Raw genomic sequence first — 13,652 nt, 5'->3', positions numbered from 1 at the left:
GGTGTGCCCAAGAGAGAAGAGAAGGAAAAATGAATAAAAACCATATTTAATGAAATAATACCTTTAAAAAATATATAGGAAGCTTGAAGATAGAAGGAATAAGTTCCACTGCTCTATTCCACTGTAAGATGACTGTAATTAACAATAGTATGTCATTTCAAATGTTAAAAGGAGGTTATTAAACATTCCCAACACAAAGAAATGGTGATGAATATGCTAATTCTCCTGATCTGACAACTATACACTATATGTATTGATATATCGCCATGTATACCCCATGAGTATGTATAGTTATGACTTGTCAATTTAAAAAATGAAATTTAAAAAGTATGGCAAATACATAAACCAGTGACAAAGTCATTTATTATCATCAAGTATTATGTACTTACATAATTGCATGCGCTATACTTTTATATGACTGGAAATACAGTAGATGCACCAGTATCATCACAAACATGTGAGCAGTGCATTCCACTATAATATTATGGTGTCTACAACATCACAAGGCAATAGAAATGTTTTAGCTCTGTTATAATCTTATGGGGCCACCATCAAATATGTGGTCCCTCATTGACCAAAATGTCATTATGTACCACATGACTATATAAAATGGAATATTATTTAGCCTGAAAAAAGAAGGAAATTCTGCATTGGCAGCAATGTGGATGAACCTGGAGGGCATTACGCTAAGTGAAATAAGGCAGACACAGAAAGACAAATATTTCGTATCACTTATATGTGGAATCTAAAGTTGAACTGAGGGAAACAGAAAGTTAGAATGGTACTTGCCAGTGATTGGGGGTGGGGAAAAAGTTGAGTGCTGGTTAAAGGGTATAAACTTTTAGTTATAAGATGAATTATTTCTAGAGTTATAATATATAGCATAGGTAATATAGTTTATAATAATGTATTGCATACTTGGAATTTGCTATGGGAATAGAAGTTATGTTCTCATACGTCAGAAAAAAAGAGTATGTCAGGTGATTAATATATTCATTTGCTTAATTGTGGAAATTGTTATAGAAAGTACATTTATATCAAAATACCCATACTGTAATTATTTAATATATACAATTTTTACATGTCAATTATATCTCAATAAGACTGGAAAACTGAAAGACAAGTGTAATATTCTAAATGTAGCCATAAATCTCTCAATTTCCAAAAACGAACTTGAAACCTCTATCTACATCAATGGGTGGAGAGTTTCTGCTTTAAGAGTCAATTTTCAAAATCCTGTGCTAAAAGAGACCATTTATTTACTGCTGTACATTTTCCATAATCTTCTATTTTCCCCATTTTCTTCCTTTTTGAGTGTGTAATGTATTTCTAACTACTGAGAAAGCTGTCTAAAATACTACTGATTGAACTACAATTGGCTTTTCTGAAAGCCACATGGGGAAATAAATACTAAGATAGTCATAAAAATTGCAGAGAACACAACCACTTGTTATTTCCCAATCTGCGTTTACACATTGGCAGACACAGACTGCAAGAACTTTTTCTTAAAATTTACTTTGTGAGTTCATAATTACTAGCAAAAATAATTTTTCACAGATTCTTAATATGCTAAATGTAAGCTTAAATAATGCTCTTTTCAAACCCTGGCCCTGCTGGATATCCTTTTATTTTATAAAAAATAACTGGCCCCATTTAGAATTAGAAGGAAAAAGGCAGAGCAGTAATTGAAATTATTTTAATTTGCTACAATAAGTTATATATCTGCTAAGTCTCCAGATTCCAAAACTGCATTGCTACAGAAGCAGCAGAAAATTTCCAGCTTTAACTCATCTCCCATTTAATTATAAAACATATTTGAAAAAGTAATTATTTTCCCATTTGATGCATGTCCTTTTTTTTTTTATTTTTTGGTTAGAAACAAAATTTAGAAATCTTTTTTTGCTTCAAGGCAAAAAGTATATGCCCACTAAATATATTCTAGGAACAAGTTGTTTTTCGCTGAAGCCACTCTAATGAAGATATCACAAAGCCAAAATGTTTTTCACGGATCCACCAAGGGTTAGAAACAGTAGAGAAAAGACACACGAAACCTGGGTGCAGGTTCCTGGAAGCTGATCATGTAGTTAAGGTAAGAAATTATGTGACAATAACAACAAAACAGCTTTCATATAATATCATATGTAAATATAACATAAATGCGTTATATGATGATGACTATGTGTCAGGCTTCTGCTTAAGCACTTTTTGTACATTAACTCATTTAATACTTACGGTGGCCGTACAGGATGGTTGTAATCACTCGGATTATTCACATTTTACAGACAAGTTGAGGACAAAGAGCAAAGCAATTGTAGATCTGGATCATTAACAGCCCATGCACCCCCCATGGCCATGCTTTTATTTCCTGTATGCTGCTGCCTCTCTTGTTGTATCTTGTCTTATAAGGGCAGAGGCACCAAATCGGTTCAACAGAACTGCAGAGAATGGAAAGACGTCACTGGCTTGAAGTGGCTGCAGGGATCTGAGGAACAGAAGAGGCATGGAGCTAGGTCTTTTGTGATTAGGAAAAACCTACCTTAAGCTCACGAGTTCAGGCAAAAACAAACCCAGAGAGCCTCTTTGACTTGTCCTTCTCCTTCATTACCACTTCCCACACATTCCGTCATACGATTACCTCCTTCTTTCTTCTGACTGGCTTTCTAATTATTCTACTTCTCTTTGCTCCTACTGCCGTTACAGCTTTCTATCTAATGCTCTAAGTCTCCTGGCTCACCCCACTGCCCTTGATACTTTTCCAATTCATTCTCCACACTGCCCTTAGAGCAATGTTTCTACAAAACAAATCTGATTGTATGATTCTCTTGCTCAAAATTATGTATTAGCTCCCAATTTTCCTTTGGACAAAATATAAGTTCCTTAACATGGCTTAGACTGCCCTTCATGGACTCACCATTGCATCTTTCTGGAATCTCAGCCTCAGAGCAAACCCTGTCACCATCACCACCCCTACCACCACAGCTCTTGGCAGCATACCTTTATCCACTAATTAATTTCTTTGAATTCATCAAATATCTTTCTTGTTTCCTTGAGTTTTTCAAATAAATACTTTCCCTGAATATCTCCTTCTTCCCTGTTTCATATTATTTATCATTCAGGTCCCGGCATCAACATTACTTCATTTAGAAAGTCGTCCACAACCCCCAAGATGATGCTAATTGCTTGACTGTGATCCCTATTCTTATATTCTTTTTTTATTTTTTTTGAAACAGAGTTTCGCTGTTGTTACCCAGACTGGAGTGCAATGGCACTACCTTGGCTCACCGCAACCTCCGCCTTCTGGGTTCAAGCAATTCTCCTGCCTCAGCCTCCCGAGTAGCTGGGATTACAGGCGCGCACCACCATGCCCAGCTAACTTTTGTATTTTTAGTAGAGATGGGGTTTCACCTTGTTGACCAGGATGGTCTCGATCTCTTGACCTCGTGATCCACCCACCTCGGCCTCCCAAAGTGCAGGGATTACAGGCGTGAGCCACCACGCTCGGCCCTTATTCTTATATTCTTATTTTTATGGGAAGTCATAAAAAGTCAGCATATTTTAAGATAATTACCAGTTACTTCTTCAGTCATCTCTAAGACTAGAAGTCTGTGAGGTAAGAAACCTTTATTATTCACTATTTTATCTCCAGCACTCAGGGTACCAAATTCCTCTCTCCCAAGCATACAAATAGATGCCATGCACTTCGAAAGTAAAAATGGCTGGGCTCAATGGCTCATGCCTACAACTCCAGAACTTTGAGAGGCCTAGGCAGGTGGATTGCTTGAGGTCAGGAGTTTGAGACCAGCCTGGGCACCATGGTGAAACCCTATCTCTTTCAAAAACACAAATAACTAGCCAGATATGGTAGTGTGTGCCTGTAGTCCTGGCTGCTCAGGAGGCTGATGTGGGAGGATCACTAGAGCCCAGGAGGTCAAGGCTGCAATGAGCCAAGATTGTGCCACTGTACTCCAGCCTGGGTGACAGAGTGAGACCCCATATCAAAAAGAAATAAAAAGGTAAAGATAGGTAAACTTGAAAGTATAGCAGAGTAAATTACCTGAGCTAAAGCACAGGGGAAGAAAAGATTGTAATCAATCCATCAATAACAGAGCCTTGGACAATGAGTACAACAGCTACTGGATTAAAGATCTAAAACTAGAACACTCGAAAAGAGACAGCTTCAAATAATGGCTTAAAATGTTTAAATTTGGTGAAAATTATAAACCCACTATTTCAAGAAATTTAACAACCTGCTGGTGAGTTTTACTTTGCTTTAACAAAATAAAAACCACAGCAAGCCATATCGTAATGTAAATCATCGGTAAACATTTGTATTCTCTGGATCTTCATAAACATTCAGAGAACAATAGGTACCTATGTATTTCAGGGAACAAGAATAGCAGTTGTCTCTGACTTGTGGTCAAAAACGATGTGAGAAAAAAGGCAATGGAAAGATATCTATCTTAAGTCTCGACAGAAAGAAAAAAACACTATAAAGGTAGAATTATATAACTAGAAATTATTTATGAATTCAAACAAAATATTTTCCAGACAAACAAGAGCAGAGAGAATTTATTGTCAGCAAATATGCACTATGAGAAACGTTAAGGAAAATTCTTCAGAGGGAAGGGGAAATCATAGCAGATGAAACATGTATCTCTAAAATGAAGGATCTCAGAGATAGAGAATATGTAGGTAAATACAAAGTGCATGTCTCTATTAATTTTGTTACAAGATAAATGGTTGTTTGAAGCAAGAATACTAATTAACTGGTTGCATTAGCATTCTCCAGAGAAACAGACCAACAGACAAAGAAAAATAGAAAGAGAGAAAGAGAGAAAGAAAGATTGACTGTAAGAAAGTGGCTTGTGCAATTGCTAGAGGTCTTCATAACCAGGAAGCGCAGCGTCCCTGTGCAAAGGTCGTCAGGCAGAAGAACTTTTTCTCTCATCTGGGGGAGGGTCAGCCTTTAGTTCTAGTCACACCTTCAACTGACTGGCTGAGGCTCACCCAATATTGGGAAGAGCAGTGTGCTTTACCTAGTCTACCAACGTAAATGTTAATCTCATCCAGAAACACTCTTGCAGATACACTCAAAAGAGTGTGTATCAAAACATCTGGGCACCACCTGCCCTAGTCAAGTCAATACATAAAACTAGACATCACAAGTCTACCCCTTGTCAACCTGGCATCTGTAGCATCTCCTTAAATCATACTTAAACTCCAAGTAAGGACAGTAACGAGGCCATGATTTCACCTAGTCTGATAGAACTACCCTGCGTAAAGCCAAAAACGTGCTACCTCCTTCCCCAGAAAAGGAGATAAAGTCCTTGTGTGACATTTACTTTTCTTTTTGAAGTCACATAACTTAACTACTATAATGTAAAGTTAACAATACTTAATAACTACTATGATATAGAGCCAACGTATCTTCTATTACATAATAAGGAAATATTACAGGAAAAGTAAGATACATGCACTTAAACAAACATATTCATTAAAAATAAAGGGGATGCGAGGCCTTAATGAGGACGAACTCCTGGACTTTGCGGCCTTGACCGAGGGCCTCCCCCGGATATGCACTTCATAGAGTACATGCCCTTTGATGGCAACAAGTGGAACTTCAAGAAGATGGTCAGCTACAAGGAGATGCTGGACACTGTCCGGCAGCCGTGACCAGAGCTGGAGAAGCTGCCAGAGGAGGAGTCCAGCACAGCCAAGGCCTTTAAAATCCCGGCCTCCAAGGCCAGATCAGCTTTACCACGTCTGTGTCTGAGCATCTCTGTGGGACCTGCAACCACCTGCGAATCACAGCTGATGGGAACCTCAAGGTCTGCCTCTTTGGAAACTCTGAGGTATCTCTGCGGGACCACCTGCGAGCTGGGGCCTCTGAGCAGGAGCTGCTGAGAATCATCTGCTGTGGGCAGGAAGAAGCGGCAGCATGCAGGCATGTTCAGTATTTCCCAGATGAAGAACCGGCCCATGAGCCTGCCTCATCGATGGGTGACCCATCAAGTTATTTTTGATGTCCCATGATTCCCCAACAGCCAATCCAAGCATTTCCTCCTGGGATGCCCTCCATGTTGAGGGTCTAAGATCCAGAATGAGTTTCCCCAGCCAGATGGCCACTTTATGGAAAGGATGCAGGGTCCCCAGATCCCTCCTCTAGCCCAGCAGCAGCTGGGGTCTGGCTCCTTTCAGAGACACTACACTTTCGATGCAGACTCAGATGCCAACTCAAAGCGCCTTAGCCCAGGTTCCAGTGCTTCTGCTGACCCCTCAGGACCCCAGCTAACCTCAGAACAACTAACTCATGTGGACTCGGAAGGACCGGCAGCGATGGTAGATGTGGGCAGGAAGCCAGACATGGAACGGGTGGCCGTGGCCTCAGCCGTGGTCCTCCTGGGGCCTGTAGCCTTCAAGCTTGTCCAGCAGAACCAGCTCAAGAAAGGAGATGCCCTGGTGGTGGCCCAGCTGGCTGGAGTCCAGGCTGATCCCTCTGTGCCACCACGTGGCCCTGAGCCACGTCCAGGTGCAGCTGGCGCTGGACAGCACACGCCATGCTGTGGAGACCTGGGCATCTTGCCAGGCTCGAGGCCCCACCGGGGTGGAGATGGAGGCCCTGACCTCTGCTGCAGTGGCCGCCCTCACCCTGTACGACATGTGCAAAGCTGTCAGCAGGGACATTGTGTTGGAGGAGATCAAGCTCATTAGCAAGACTGCTGGCCAGCGCGGGGACTTCCGTCAAGCTTAGCTCCTTCCTGCCGTTCTCACCCATGGCCCAGCCAGGCCTGGAGATGGGCTGAGGGAGAGATGTCAGGTCCCTTTAATCACAGCCACTGTTGACCTTGAGCAGTAAACCCGAAGAGAGCCTGCTCCCCTACTAGGCCTGCTGCTAGATGATCTCTAATGATCAATGAGCTTCCTTTCTGTAGGGAAGATACCAGCAGGCCCTCAAGCCTTCCACGACAGACACTAGGGTCATGGGAGCGGGACTGCAGCCAGGAATGTTACGTAACTGAGAAATCAGGTTCTTTGTGGACTATTTCAGACCACTGGTTTCAGACAGTCCAGGCCAGAACTCTTCCTTCTCATTTTGGGTTTTCTCTTCTGCCCTGGTGGGGAGAGATTTAGGGCTTATTAAGCAGAGGAACTTTGCTGAGTCATGCACCCCAGCTTCTCCCCAGCAGCTCCGCCTCCCTCAGCCCGCAAAGCTGCAGCCCTGTCCTGCCCTGACTTCATCTCTCCTTCTGCCCAAGTCTGTGTCCCTCTAAACTTGCAGGCTTTCAGCCTAACCGCTGCCCAGTCTTGCTGGCCCCCTTTCCTCAGGACCCCTCCTCTGAAACAGGATATGCACACGTGGGTCACAGCCCTAAGGACTCCTGACGGACCACGCAGCCCACACCTGGCCCTGCTCATGGCTGTTTCACCTCTTGATTCTGGAGCATATCAGGGAAAGAAGATGGTGAGAGACTGCCTTCACCCGCACAGTGCACAAATAAAGATATGATGCAAAAAATAAATAAATAAATAAATAAAGGGGAAATACTCCTAATAATTACAGCCCTCATTTCTGTAATGAGGGGCATGGTCACAGCTGGTATTTGTAACTAAGTTCTTATACTTTGCCTTCAGCAGTCCCCTTAGCTCTGGTTGTGACTCCTTATTAACAGGTACGGGGACAATATCTGCATCCTATGTACTAGGAGAAATATAACTTTCTCAAGCAAGAAACCACAACTGGTACAGAAGCTGCAGCTGGATTCATCATCTGGATAAACACGGGATAATCCACTTGAATTCTCCAAGATCCATCTGTGCTCTGCACAGGCCGAATAAACTCATTGAATGGGGATGTGATAAGAATCGCCACCTCCGCATCTTTCAAGTCCTTGATAGTGCCACGAATTCACCGCAGTCCCTCTGGGAATGTGGTATGGCTTTTGGCTTCGTAGGTAGAGGCAATTTGAGCACCTTTTGAAGAGGGAGACCCAGGCATCTCAGATCAACTTCCCCTTTTTTCCTAAGACTGTAAACTTCCCCTTTTCATTCCTAAGACTGTAAACCGAAGCCCTTTTCATATGTAATTCCTGAGACTGTAAACTGAGACCGTAAACTGAGACCCTTTTCATATATTAAGCTATAAACCTAAGATTCTTCTATGTGTAACCTCTAAAGTATAAGCCTATATAAAGAAGGAAACTTCCTTTGTTAGGTGAGCTTGGCTGTTAGGCAACTATGCCACCCTGCTCCCGGCTGAATAAACTCCTTCCTCCTGTATTCGGTGTCCGAGAGATCCATTTAGGCAACTATGCCACCCTGCTCCCGGCCGAATAAACTCCTTCCTCCTGTATTCGGTGTCCGAGAGATCCATTTAGGCAACTATGCCACCCTGCTCCCGGCCGAATAAACTCCTTCCTCCTGTATTTGGTGTCCGAGAGATCCGTTTCCCGCAGCCGCTCCTGCTACACTTTCACTTGGCCCTTCTCACGATAACATCCTTTACTTCACAGGTCAGGAAACCAACATGGGGATTCTGCTAGATGCTAAGTATGTTTATTCTAATTTCACATTCTAGAACTGGGGAAATAATCCAGGTTCAGGAACCCAGTGGGCCAACTGTAAAAAAGACCTGAACTAAAACACCATTGACCACCTGAGCTCTGCAAACCCTGACTCTGATTGGTGGCGTTTCCTGAAATTAGCGTCACTTCAGAGCCATTGTCCAGTAGTCCCCAAAGATTTGATTATTTCTGTTTTTCTTAGTGTGCAGCTACCCTGGTAACAGCTACAGGTCCTTTTGGGGAAGGTTAGGAAACAGATTTATACAAATTAACAGTATAAATTTTGGCAGTGTACCAGGGATCTTCCTTAAGGGACCCTGCATCCCCTTTATTCAGGGGATTCTGGGTCTGTAAGCTAGCTCAAATCTGAGAACTGATTGAGGGGCTGCGACTCTGTTTTTACGATTCAAGTTAGACTTCAATTCACTTGGCCTAGAAGGTCTCTGCTTACGTAGATCAAGTATGAACTTAGTAGGGCTTCCTATTTATTTCACTCTGGGAACATTATCATCAAGTAGCCAATGCCACAGGTGTGTGTGCCAGACTGTTCTGATTGCAGCTGTGCCTCTGCTGTTTATTGTTGAAACAGGCACTTTGAATGAAGAGACGCCCCAGACAGGTTTTGTGTGAGCAACATGGCTATTTATTCATCTGGGTGCAGGTAGGCTAAGGCCAAAAAGGGCATTAGTGAAGGACGGTGGGATAGGAGTTGGGTTTATAGGTTTGGGGTGGGCAGTGAAAGTTACAGAATAAGATCAGTTACAGTGGTAGGGGTAGGAGTATACATTACCATAAGTTCAGTTACAATGGTGGGTGGGTAAGAACAGTTAAGATGGTAGGGTGCGGTGAGCCATCTTAACCCGGGGAAGTGCCACTGGGCTATCAGGGATAAAGGCTAGTGGTGTGATCGGGCAAGGCAGGCAGGACTTCAGACTTTCTGGGTCCGGGCCTGCACATGGAGGCCTGACATTTGTTAGGATAACCACTCCCAGCTGGCTTTGGGCAGGTTAGTGCTGCCACTTGGCCCTGCCACCCTGGGATCCAAATCCTCCCACTGCGTTCTGTTATCCAGGTCAGTGCCTGCAGTTCCCACCATAAGGTCTGGCCCACAGAGAAAAGTTATCACAGGCTCTTCAAGGATGCTGGGACTGTCCTCACAAGTTTATTTCTCAGAGTATTAGTGAAAGGTCTGTCTATCTCAGGATAGGTGAATAGGTTTTAACCGATAAACGCTCTCTAACCTTCCAATCTCCCTAACATTTCAATCTTGCCTTAGAGTCTCTTCCCCTACATACAACCAAGACAGGTCCAGAACTTCTAACTCACTCATTGTGGGCCACCTTTTGGTCCATATTTAAGTTGACAAACCAAACCAACTGGTGGAGCATTTTTTAACGCCCAGAGCCATAACGTTAACTGCAGAATCTCTGCTTAGTCAACCAATGTCAATAAATTTGACCTGATCCAATTTTATCTTCCTTCCACTGTTATTCCACACCCTTAAAATCCATTTTCCCACATGTTCCCCAGATTTCTTTCTGTACAAGTTAAAAAGACTCAAGTGGGCTTTTGAAGTGCAGTAAACTGTCTGATGAGTCCCACTTTAAACCTCACCTTGAGGGGCCTGCTGGGACTGGCGTTAAGAAGCAGAGGAGCGACAGGGCTGGGCCTGATAAGAACTGTAAGAACGGCATTGTGTTGCAAGGTGACTGCCTGGGGGAGGCCATCACAGTTTCCTGGAGCACTGCAGGGTTCATCTCCTGAGGCAGAGGTGAAAGTCCACTTTTCCTGGGATGGGGGACACAGCTTGCTCTGGAGCTAGGCCGCTTCCTCTGGCAAAAAAAGAGCCGTCAGAGTTTAGGGGCTCAGTAGCTCCAGTTTCATCAGTGTCTCCCACATGTCCCCATTTCAGTTTTCAGAATCCTGTTTCCTCACTTTAACAGTAGGCACTCTGCAAGTCTGGCATTTTACCTTCCCTTGTAACTTAGCTGGTGACAAGACAAGATTGAGGTCTGATTTTCAGCAATCTCAGCCTGTGGCTAGAGGAGATAGTGCCTCCCAGAGGGTGGGTGCACATTGAAGCTTTCAGGTCAGCTACTGAACCCTTGAGCTGGGGGCTTATTCTTTTGTTTTCCCAGGGGTGAGTCTATAACCTGGAGCTCCCAAAGTCAATTCCCAGTTCAAAGGGGGCTCAAGAACCAGGAAGAGCTGGTATTTCAGTTCAAGGCAGTTGCAGATAATTCTTTCCTACTTAAAAGAGAGTGAGTGTTTAGTTCTCTTTACACCTTCAACAGACTGAATGAGGCCCACCCACATTAGGGAAGACAGTCTGCATTACTCACTCTACTGATCATCTAGAAACATCTTCACGGAAAAACCTAGAATAATGTTTGACCAAATAGGTGAACATTCCATGGTCTAGTCAAGTTAATACACAGAATTAACTATCACAACAGTACAAGAATATACATGGAAGTAAAAATTTAGTTATTGAAGAATGGGAGAGGGAAAAGAAAGTATAGGGTTGTGTGCTTCTTAAAATATAAATAAAGTAAAATAATATTTTTAAAGTAAAAAGTTAAAAGTATATAGTGTAATTCTTGGGATAATCACTAAAAATATAAAGACAAAGCTAAAATCCAATTGTTGAAATAGAACATAAAACTGACAAATACTTGACAAATTCAAAGAAAGGACAGACAAGAAAAACAACTAAAGTCACCAAATGTTGCTAACAGAAAAATAGTAAGAAATGTAATTAAACATAACTACACTCATAATTAAAAGCACAGCCTTGTTTTATTGCTCTTCATTTTATTGCATTTCAGAAATGCTCCATATTTTACAAAGTGAACATTTGTGGCAACCTTGCATTGAGCGAGTTCATTGGTGCCATTTTTCACACGTTATGTGTTTACTTTGTGTCCCTGCTCCCTGCGTCAGCATAGTTTAAACATAAATATTTTTCATTAACGCATGTATATTATTTTTCAGACATAATGCTTTGCATACTGAATAGATTACGGTATAGTGTAAACATAACTTCCATATGCACTGGCACGTATTTCCCAATCTATTCGCAGATATTAGTGAAAATAATGGAGAAAAGAGTCGTCAGGGTCATGAACGGTTGACTTGTGTTGGGGTTATGCTAAGGACGTTCATTTCTCAAAACCAGGTGAGAATTCTGAGAAACTCAGTAAGGGACACCTGGTGGAACAGCAATGGTTACGTTTTGTGATGAGATTGTAAACATAACGACACACGTATAATAGAAAAAAAGCCAAATGTGGGTGAAGGGGAGGAAGGCAGCACATCACACTGCCACGTGTGTACCTGTGCAACCATCTTGTGTGTTCTGCACATGTACCCCAAAACGTGAAATGCAATTAAAAAAAAAAAAAAGTACTCGGCCGGGCACGGTGGCTCACGCCTGTAATCCCAGCACTTTGGGAGGCCGAGGCGGGTGGATCACAAGGTCAAGAGATGGAGACCATCCCGGTCAACATGGTGAAACCCCGTCTCCACTAAAAATACAAAAATCAGCTGGGCATGGTGGCGCGTGCCTGTAATCCCAGCTACTCAGGAGGCTGAGGCAGGAGAATCGCCTTAACCCGGGAGGCGGAGGTTGCGGTGAGCCGAGATCGCGCCATTGCACTCCAGCCTGGGTAACAAGAGCGAAACTCCGTCTCAAAAAAAAAAAAAAGTACTGTGGCAAATAAAAAACATTGCTTTCCGCCACGTGTCAGCCCTCCCCCCAGCAGGCCCGCTGTCGGTCCGCGCGAGTGCCGGGGCGGGGACCCGGGCGGAGGTCTGGCCCAGGATGTCCTCGGCGCCTACCTGCTTCCCTCTGTTTAAGCCGCCCCGTTTCTCGGCTAATTACGGCGTCTCTCTGCGCCTGCGCCTCCGCTCGTTCCTCAGCAGCTAAACCCTTCGGGAAACAGCCGCCGTCTAAACCCGCGGTTGTCTGAAGCCGGGTTCCCTCCCCGCCCTTCACCTGTGGACACCGCACTTTTCTCAGCGGGGTCCAGGCGTCCGGGCGTGCACCCCTCGGGCCCGGCGGAGTAGAGCGTGTCCCCGTTCCCCGAGAGCCGCTGGCTTCCTGTCAGCTCACATTGTCCGCAACTTCTGCTTCCCGGACCCGGAAACGCTTGAGCGCCGGGTTTGGGGTCGGAAGGGACGGACGGCTGCGTGTTCCCCGCCGGAGCGAGGCCGGGCCCTCCCGTGAGCTGCTCCGGGGCCTCCTTCCCTGCAGGGGGAACCACTGCTGCTCGCGGAGAAGGGGGGGGGACGGACTGAACTGAGGGGAACCCCGATGACGTAAGGCCCCGGGACCGACTCTGACCAGGCCGCTCTGCGGACGGAAGGGAGGCTGGTCACCTCCCGGGGTCTCCACGTGGAGACAGCAGGTGGATTTAGTGAGGCCCGTCTGCGGACGGAAGGGGAGCCTGGTCACCTCCGGGGTCTCCACGTGGAGACAGCAGGTGGATTTAGTCAGGCCCATCTGCGGACGGAAGGGGAGCCTGGTCACCTCCCGGGGTCTCCACGTGGAGACAGCAGGTGGATTTAGTGAGGCCCGTCTTCGAACGCAAGGGGATCCTGGTCACCTCACAGGGTCTCCACGTGGACACAGCAGGTGGATTTAGTGAGGCCCGTCTGCGGACGGAAGGGGAGCCTGGTCACCTCACAGGGTCTCCACGTGGACACAGCAGGTGGATTTAGTCAGGCCCGTCTGCGGACGGAAGGGGAGCCTGGTCACCTCACAGGGTCTCCACGTGGACACAGCAGGTGGATTTAGTCAGGCCCGTCTGCGGACGGAAGGGGAGCCTGGTCACCTTCCGGGGTCTCCACGTGGACACAGCAGGTGGATTTAGTCAGGCCCGTCTGCGGACGGAAGGGGAGCCTGGTCACCTCCCGGGGTCTCCACGTGGAGACAGCAGGTGGATTTAGTCAGGCCGCTCTGCGGACCGAAGGGGAGAATGGTCACCTCCCGGGGTCTCCACGTGGAGACAGCAGGTGGATTTAGTCAGGCCCATCTGCCAACGGAAGGGGAGCCTGGTCACCTCCCGGGGTCTCCACGTGGAGACAGCA

The 13,652-nt window shown here is 45.1% G+C and overlaps 1 long non-coding RNA gene and 1 pseudogene across 1 annotated transcript; one reads left to right on the top strand and one right to left on the bottom strand.

The window, feature by feature from the left end:
• Window positions 1–1,715: 1,715 nt before the first annotated feature.
• LOC144581899 (uncharacterized) lies at window positions 1,716–12,710 on the bottom strand. The gene is made up of 3 exons (XR_013533310.1): window positions 12,402–12,710; window positions 10,176–10,393; window positions 1,716–2,482 (listed from the first exon to the last, which is right to left on the bottom strand). It is a non-coding gene; the product is annotated as an uncharacterized LOC144581899 (long non-coding RNA).
• LOC100406674 (molybdenum cofactor biosynthesis protein 1 pseudogene) lies at window positions 5,245–6,751 on the top strand (annotated as a pseudogene).
• Window positions 12,711–13,652: the final 942 nt, after the last annotated feature.

Source organism: Callithrix jacchus, chromosome 3 (genome assembly GCF_049354715.1).
Source record: "Callithrix jacchus isolate 240 chromosome 3, calJac240_pri, whole genome shotgun sequence".
Classification (NCBI taxonomy): domain Eukaryota; kingdom Metazoa; phylum Chordata; class Mammalia; order Primates; family Cebidae; genus Callithrix; species Callithrix jacchus.
This window is presented reverse-complemented; position numbering and strand designations above follow the sequence as displayed.